The 8625-nt window shown below is 39.6% G+C and overlaps 1 long non-coding RNA gene across 1 annotated transcript in view; it reads left to right on the forward strand.

The window, feature by feature from the left end:
- LOC112431480 (uncharacterized) overlaps positions 1 to 1108 on the forward strand; it is a 103356-nt gene extending 102248 nt beyond the window's left edge. The window contains exon 6 of the long non-coding RNA XR_013096077.1: positions 609 to 1108. This is a non-coding gene — a long non-coding RNA (uncharacterized LOC112431480). The remainder of the gene's footprint in view (positions 1 to 608) is intronic.
- The last annotated feature ends 7517 nt before the right edge of the window (positions 1109 to 8625 follow it).

Raw genomic sequence — 8625 nt, forward strand, 5'->3', positions numbered from 1 at the left:
GCCCCATATTGTTTAGCAATTATAGATGTGTATATTTAGTAATCCACAGTGAGTACCGATATGGGGCATTGATCAGGCAGCTGTGATTGAGCAGCAATGTCCATCGAACTCTTTTCATGACTTTTCAATGTAAATCCAACTATTTTCACGGTTGTTGTGTTTATGATAATTTTGTGAGGGCACATCAAAAAGGCTCGGATGAGCTTTCAAAAGTTCTACAAGTTCCTCCATCGCTTGTGTCCAGATCACACGCTGCGCTGCTGTGCTACTCTGTCTTCGCACCAACATTTATGTGTTTGCGCGTGCGCAGTGTGAGCTGCTGTGGTGACCCGTCGGTTTGAAATCCTCCCGACCAAGCGACTGATGATCGGGAGCTGGTCGTGAGGTGTTAATGGCTTCTCGTTACCCCACGTATACTACACGATGCACGATGAAGGTCAAACTCGGGCCGATCACCAAAACGGTCACACAACTCAAAAATCGGCTCAAAATGGGCCAAAGATCGCAGCGTGTATGCCCAGCATTATAGACTCACTCTGTGTTTACTAATTAGAGCCAATAATAATAATTTGTGCTTATATTCTCCTCCTGTGTGTTTGTGTGTGCAGAGTTTCTACCAGAGCCAAATGTCATCTACTCCTCACTGAAGTCGTCCACCAGTCCAACCACTGGGATCCAGCTGCTGCTCTCTAACTGGTCCACACAGCAGCTCAGACCTGACACATTCACTGTAAACACACTGGTTTATATTCTGTTTGTTCTCCTCATGAAGGAAACCTCACACAAGCACTGAGGCCAGAAAGTTCAAATGGAGAGTTTTTGTTATTTTCTTATATAAAGAAGCTGGAAAAATTTAACTTAATTTAGTTTTTAAATTTTTATATAAAAAAGAATTTTTCTTCATCAGGCCTTTCAGAATAAAAGCATGACCAAGACGTAATTTATACATAAACAATAATAAGTGTTATGTAACTAAAATGCAGATGTAATCCATGTTTTCATGTCTTCAGTAACTTTGCTGTTATTTATGTTATTTCTAAGTGTGCTGTCGTCTCCACAGCAGTGATCTGGTTTCTCTGCAGGTTCAATAAACTTTGGTCTCACTTGATCTTCTCGTGTGCTTCTGTGGGTTTCACAAAGATGTCTGATGGAAAACGTGAGTTGTTTTCTTTTCCTGATGGGAACATAGAACCAGTCCTAGATTGGTCACTGACTCTGTAAATACTGAGGTACGACCATGAACACAGCTGTCTGAGCCCTCGTGCAAAGTCCTGGTTGAGCCAGTTACACCGACACCTTTTTATGACCAAGTTATTTATTTTTTGTTTTCTGTTCGTAGCATCAAGAGACTACAGCTGTACAAACTTGTTACATAATGACAGTTAATGTCTAAATGTTGTCTCTCGTTACAGTTTCAGAGTCAAAGTGAGAGAAAGTCAGTGAGCAGGTTTTCTGTCAGGTTTTTAATGCAGTTTGATTCTTGCTTGGATCCAGTTTACACATCAGCTCAGTGAGGTTTGTTTGGGTCCAGCTCAGATTCAGTTTCACTGCAGAATTATTCATGAAGCAGCAGGAAACAACAACCATCTGACGGCACTTTTACAGTAAAAACATGAGAAACAGAAAGTCCCTGAAAACTGCACGAACTGAGTCAACAGGTCACAAAGTTACATTAAAAAAATAAACATGAAAGAAACATGTGAGCTTGTGGTTCTGGTAAGACTGATCAGGCGAACAGCAGCGTGGTTCCTGTGTTCACTCTCTCTCCTGTTTTACAGGATCATAATCTGGCTGCGCCCTCTACAGCTGAGCCTGTAACACGTCCACACATGTTGACATCACATTTTGGGTCGTCTAGACCAAAATACAGAATTTTACTCTACAAAGGCCTGATATCCACGTACGAGGACGTTATACTGACACTGTTCTATGAAATTTAAAAGGAATGTCCTCATATGTGGATCTCATTTTTCTTAGAAACAAAAATCAGATTTAAAAAAAAAAAAAAAAAAAAAAAAAAAATCTGGTAATTCTTTGTTTTCACATTCATCAGGTCCCAATCAGCTCAAATATCAAAGAGAAATTAAAAATGCCATGAAAGAGTTTGAGTCTCAGGAGGTTAAAGTAAAAGTTAAAGAGATGTTAGCTCAGCAGGAGGTCGAGACTCTATGATGTACGTTTAAATGTTTCCTGGATTGTTTGTTGACATCTGACACCAAAGAAAATATAAAAATAATTATGAATCTTTTTTTGGCAATTCTTAATGGCATGTGTGACATTTGACTCTGCCACAACTGTCTTTATCCTGAGTGCTCAGTGTCACCTCTGAGAAGCTGAAACAGCTGGAAAAAACTGAAACCTTTCAAACAGACTGAAGTTCAACTGGAGGCTAGTATGAACCCTGCTTCTGTCGTTTACGTGTTTTGTAGATCAAAACACCAACAACAGCAAGAAGAAACACAGCAGAAACTACCAAACCAACAATCAGTCCAACAGATCCATCCTCTGTGAGTCCTCCTGTCTGACCTGCAGGTGAGAAACAGGTGTGAGGTGTCAGCTGTCAGGTAGGTGATGAGTGAAGAACAGAACAGAATCCATTTCCTCTTCAAACTGCTGTCAGACATTATCTACTGCACTCTGATCACATCACTCAGACCAGCTGCTTTCTACAAAGTCTCATCAACAACATCTTTAGAAACAAACATCAACAACCAGGAAGCAGCTTCACCTCTGATCACACACACACTCAACTCTACTCACTCACCTGGAGGATCAACAACACTCAGTGTTATGCTGCAGATGAGATCCAATGATTGTGTTTCCTCCGTTAAGACACGACACTCATATGTTCCATTATCAGCAGCCGTCACATTGTACAGAATCAAAGACACATTTCCATCCTTCATCTCTTTGTCCTGCAGAGCCACCCGGTTCTCAAAGGATGGATCCTGATCATCTTCTTTGGGCTTCTTGTTTTTCAACACTAAGACATATTTATCTCTCAGGTCAGCTCTGCTCCACTCTACAGTCTCACCGTTGTTGTTTGGAACTCGACATGTCAGAGGGACGTTCTGTCCAGACACAGCTGTGATTTCTTGGTCTGAAAAAGGAAACAACAGAGCAGAGATGTTAAAAGTCAGTACAACAGTTCACTTCTACAACAGCCAATCACAGTGAAGAGTCTATCTCTGATCCTGTGTTACGACCCGGCTCAAAAGCCGCAACATAAAAAAGGAGATGAATAACAGAGTGTGGGTGAAAAGAGGTTTCATCCTAAAATGGAAAACCAGGTTGGCTAAAATGGCTGGTGCCACCAAGGGAAAGACTAGTGCACTGCCGGGAAGCTTGCCTCAGGTATGCTTTTATCCACACCTGACTAGGTGTGGCCAATTAGCACCAGCTGAAAACACTGAGACGATTAGAAGCTGCAGCCACAATTAACCAGCATGTTAATTGTGGCTGAATCAAACCATCAGACCTGTTAGAATCTGTCAGAATAAGAATACACAGAGGAATAAAAGCTCCTGAACAGAGTGTGAAACACATTTCATTAAAAACAAAACTTAAAATAAAATTAAACTTTACTGTCACTTTTGTGAGCATGAGATAAACTTGCTTGGGTTGTGTTGACAAGAAGATGCCCAAAAAATTTTGTCTCCCAGTTTCACCATCACAAATTACCATCGTCATCATCCAGCACATTTAAATCAGTTCGAGTGAGTGATTAAATGATTAAATAATTAAGCGAGCCTTCAGTTCATACACCAGGCCCTCTGAACCTCATACTAATTAGGGCTGGGTATCGTCACTGATTTCTAGAATCGATTCGATTCCGATTCACAAGGTCCCAGATCGATTAAATCCCCAATTTCGATTCAATTTGAATCAGGATCATTTTGACTCAAACGGTCAGAAATATTATAATTCTGATCAATTTTAATCGGAAATTTGATTGAAACTAGGCCTCATACCCTTCACATTATACTGGTATAATGTTAGGCAATGATAAGAAAATGAAATATTTTAAATGAAAGATAAAAAGTGACATTTGTGAAGTTTTTATCTTTCAGTGAAGTGAAGTTTGTGAAGTTTTCTATCATCTGTGTATCACTCAGTACAAAATAGTCAAAATCAAACAAAGTCCAGCTTCTGTAAACCTGCATTACATTGCAAACTCGCCTTCTCGCGGCCAGAATGTCATTTTCTCAAGGAAAAAAAAACCAAAAAAAGTGTTTTTAATGAACGATAAAAAGTGACATTTGTGAAGTTTTATTTGTGTAGCCAAACAAATTTCAGACCCAGTAATCGATAATGTTCAGAAGTTTGATTTCTTAATCATAAAAGAGGCGTGGCACAAAAGAGGCGTGGCTACAACTGGAATATATCCACTTTAAAGAGCGTGTCCTCTTTGGTCATATTTGGCTTGAAGTTGAATAAAATGTGTTTACTTTATCGTGTGTGTGTGTGTGTGTGTGTGTGTGTGTGTGTGTGTGTGTGTGTGTGTGTGTGTGTGTGATTAAAGAAAGCTCTGATATTTATTGTCACCATGTTGTGAATTTACCTAAAAGTCACCTTAAACATTCTGCAGATGCTGTGTGTTTATTCATCCTGTCTTAAATCTAACCCCAATTTTTAACATTGTTTCATGATTTTATTTGTTTATTTATTTCATAGTTTTAAAGTTATGACTTGAGAGATGTTTTTTTAATTAGCTGCTGGATATGATAAACAACGATCAAGTATTAATGTAAATACCTGCCTGTGTATCTGATATATTTGCAGTATTAACTTCTGCTCTGTGCTCTTGCTCAACTGAATGTATTTATATGGACTTCGTGTGCACTACCGACATGATTAACATGTACTGTAGTCCTTATCACATTACAGTGTTTGCAATAACACAGAGAACAATTATCAATAACATCTCTTATTATTCCCCAAATTAAATAATCACAGACATGAATGAATTTAGCTTCTACTAAGAGAAAAGAAACTTGGCTTTTAATGACTTAAAGGTTCTGTTTTTACTCCACAGCAGCTTCAGCTCATGTCAGAGTGTGCAGGAACCAGTGTGCAGGAATTTAAGAAATAATAGTTGATGGAGGTGTAGATTGATTGTGGATCACTAGTGTGGGAAGCATGACTCACCTAGCAAACTAACAACACCATTTTTTGACTGACAGCTTCTTTAGGTTTAAAGTTTTTGTTGAAAAATGTTTTCATGACGCTGCAGATTTCTGATGTTCTGTGTAAATGTAAGCATGTGACAATTTGATTATTTCTGATAGAAAAGTTGTGTGAAACTTAAGTTCTAACTGACTGAACCACCTCATGTTGTGTAGTTATCTGGATTTGATGCTGATTCATTATATAAGATATAGAGTTCGCTTTTTTAATGGAAATGAAATGTGGGCTAAAGAAAATAAAGTTAAAAAGATTAGTTTAGATAACATATGTGTACAATTGATATATTTTAACCGTATGTATGATACATATTACAGAATGTAACACCTGCATATCTGTAAAGAAATGACTTTGATTTTGCCTCCCTGAGAACATTTCTTTAGAAAGCTGTGCCTCGACACTCCCTCTGCTGGTCGGTTATAAACTTTGTTTTACAAAAAAATCTTCTGTTCACAAAGTAACTGTGCCAAACTGTTCGTGTGTGAGTACATCTATAAACTAACACCCACTTTTTCGCATGACAGAAGAGGTTTGGTGACAGGAGACCTGCGTCTCTGTGAGCGGCCAAAACTAAAACAGCTCTAACAACTAAAAGCGCTCAGCTGTAGTAAGAAATGAATCAATAGGATTTTGATATAAAACTCACCTGCACAGGTAAACCTAACGAGGGAGAAGGACACAAAAGTCCAGCAGAGCGTCGAAGGTGCTGCAGCAGTCATCATGAACCTGAAGTGAGGCACCGACCGAGTCTTTTCCACAAGCTGGGATGCTTTTGGTCAGTGCGATGCTGCCTTTAGGTGCACTCTGTTGCTGTGACAGCCTGGTTATAATAGTCTTAGAAATACGTAAGCAAGTCCTTATACCAATGCAAACATTGTTTATCACCTTCTTGTGTATAAAACATGAAAACTATCTCCAAGGGTCCTGGCGACGTGACGAACAAAGATCTTTTTCTGGAAATTTAACGATAAAATTTGATATTGAAATTTTAGATCATATTTTAATTTTGTGACGTCAGCACTGAACTTTGTGAAAAGCTGGAACAAAAGGAACAAGAGAGGTGATGACAGATGTGATGTGTTCATGCCAACAAATGAAATTTAAGAAAAATAAATAAAGACTTTAAAACAATCTGCTGTCTTTTCGTATGTAGATAGCTTAGTTTACGAGGTGCACCTAAAGGTATCTTTAGTTGCGACTCCTAACGAAGGAGGCTGTCACGTGGTCGGTCAAAAAGATGGCGAAAAGAGTCCTGCGCATGCTTCCTTCCAGCTTTCCTATTGGACAAGACTGTTCATTCATTTGCATGTTGTCCCCGTGTTTGCGTGGGTTCTCTCCGGGTACTCCGGCTTCCTCCCACCGTCCAAAGACATGCAGCTTGTGGGGATAGGTTAATTGGATAATTCAAAATGCCACTAGGTGTGAATGTGAGTGTGAATGGTTGTCCCTATGTGTTAGCCCTGCGACAGGCTGGCGACCTGTCCAGGTTGTACCCCGCCTTTCGCCCTATGACAGCTGGGATAGGCTCCAGCGCCCCCCGTGACCCTGAAAAGGATAAGCGGAAGCGAATGGATGGATGTGTTCATTCCCGCCCCCTATCGCAATCTGCATACGTCAAATCCGCCTTTATTCAAAGAACAGAACAGAAACCATTTTGCGTCATTGTATGTACAAAGCATATGTAAAATAAAGTGGCAAATGTGAACTGGGATGTTGTGAGTGAAATATGACCTGCATCTGTTCAAATGGATTTTAGATCCTCAAAATCAATAAAATTAAAAAAAAAAAAGGTTGTGGGGAAACTACACGTCTTGTCTGTGTGTGTGTTTTTATGGGACAGAGCTGACAGAGGTCAAGAAGACCCCGACCCTGTCATGGGAATCTATTCTGTGTGAAGATTGCACTGAGGCACTTTGGACTGGATGATTCTGGGTTGGTCGTGTATGTGAGGAAGGTGAAGTGCCCAGAATAAGCTGCTTTGTAAATGTGCGAGTAATTAAACGCACTTTGAGTGGTCAGTAGAACAGTATGAATGTAAGAACATGACCTGGCTGTCTATTGATGCTTGTAGTTTGTACCTGTGAGCACAAACACCCACAATGTAACAGATCTGACCTTTTAATAATAGCACCACGCTGAGTGTCTTGGGCAATGCATGATCATCGAAGACTGCATTCTCTCTGAAGGCCACCAGATGGCGATAGTTGCAAAAAGACACCTCTGACAACGTTCTTCATTTTGCTGCCTGAGTTCTGTTGTGCTCTCTCTGGTTAAGTAACTTTATGTCTCTGTTTGCAGCTTCTCTTAATTTTCGTTGCTGTAAAAATGAGTAACTGCACTTTGACCCTCATAGCCTCTCTGCTGTGTTTCTTTCACTCTTTCAGACTAGAAAGCTGAGTCTGCACAGGACGTCACTCTGACATGTCGAGCTCCAAACAACGACTTCATAGTTATAGAGTGAAGAAGAGCTGACCTGGAAGATGAACGTGTGCTTTAGTACTGAGACAAGCAGCTTGATCCAGAAAACCAGCATCCATCTTTTAACAACCGAGTGGATCTACAGGACAGACAGGATGGAGACGTGTCTCTGATTCTGAAGAATGTCACAACTTCAGATGCTGGAAAATGCAAGTAGCGTGTCTTCGGGAGAGGAACAAGCTGGAGGAAGAGAGCCCTTTTGAAGACTCCCCCATCAGCATCATCTACCTGAGTGTTGTTCCTCCAGGTGAGTGAGTAGAGTTGGGTGTGTGTGATCAGAGGTGAAGCTGCTTCCTGGTTGTTGATGTTGTTGTTTAAATGACTCAGATCAACCCAATTTTAATATGTTTTTAAATCTCAGAAAATGTCAGATTAAAAAAAAACAAAAAAACAATCTGGTTATTCTTTGTTTTCACATTCATCAGGTCCCAATCAGCCCAAATATCAAAGAGAAATTAAAAATGCCATGAAAGAGTTTGAGTCTCAGGGGGTTAAAGTAAAAGTTAAAGAGACGTTAGCTCAGCAGCTGGTCGAAACTCTATGATGTACGTTTAAACATAAAACCTGAAAATGTTTCCTGGAATGTTTGTCGACATTTTACACCAAAGAAAATTTAAAAATAATTACAAATCTTTTTTTGGCACTTCTTCATGGCATGTGTGACATGCCTGCACATGTTTCACTTACATGATTGGAAAACCACAACTGTCTTTACCATGAGTGCTCAGTGTCACTTCTGAGAAGCTGATTTAACTGAAATATGGAGTTTATTCACAAAGCACCAGGAAACAACAACAACCAGCATCTGAAGGCTCTTTTATAGTAAAAACATTTTAATCAGAAACTCCCTGAAAACTGCATGAACTGAGTCAACAAGTCAGAAGGTTTCTGATAAAAACAAAAAGAAAACTAAACAACATTCCTACTTATAGAAATAAATATATTACATACAGTGTGCAATAA

This window comes from Maylandia zebra, unplaced genomic scaffold (assembly GCF_041146795.1).
Source record: "Maylandia zebra isolate NMK-2024a unplaced genomic scaffold, Mzebra_GT3a scaffold02, whole genome shotgun sequence".
Lineage (NCBI taxonomy): Eukaryota > Metazoa > Chordata > Actinopteri > Cichliformes > Cichlidae > Maylandia > Maylandia zebra.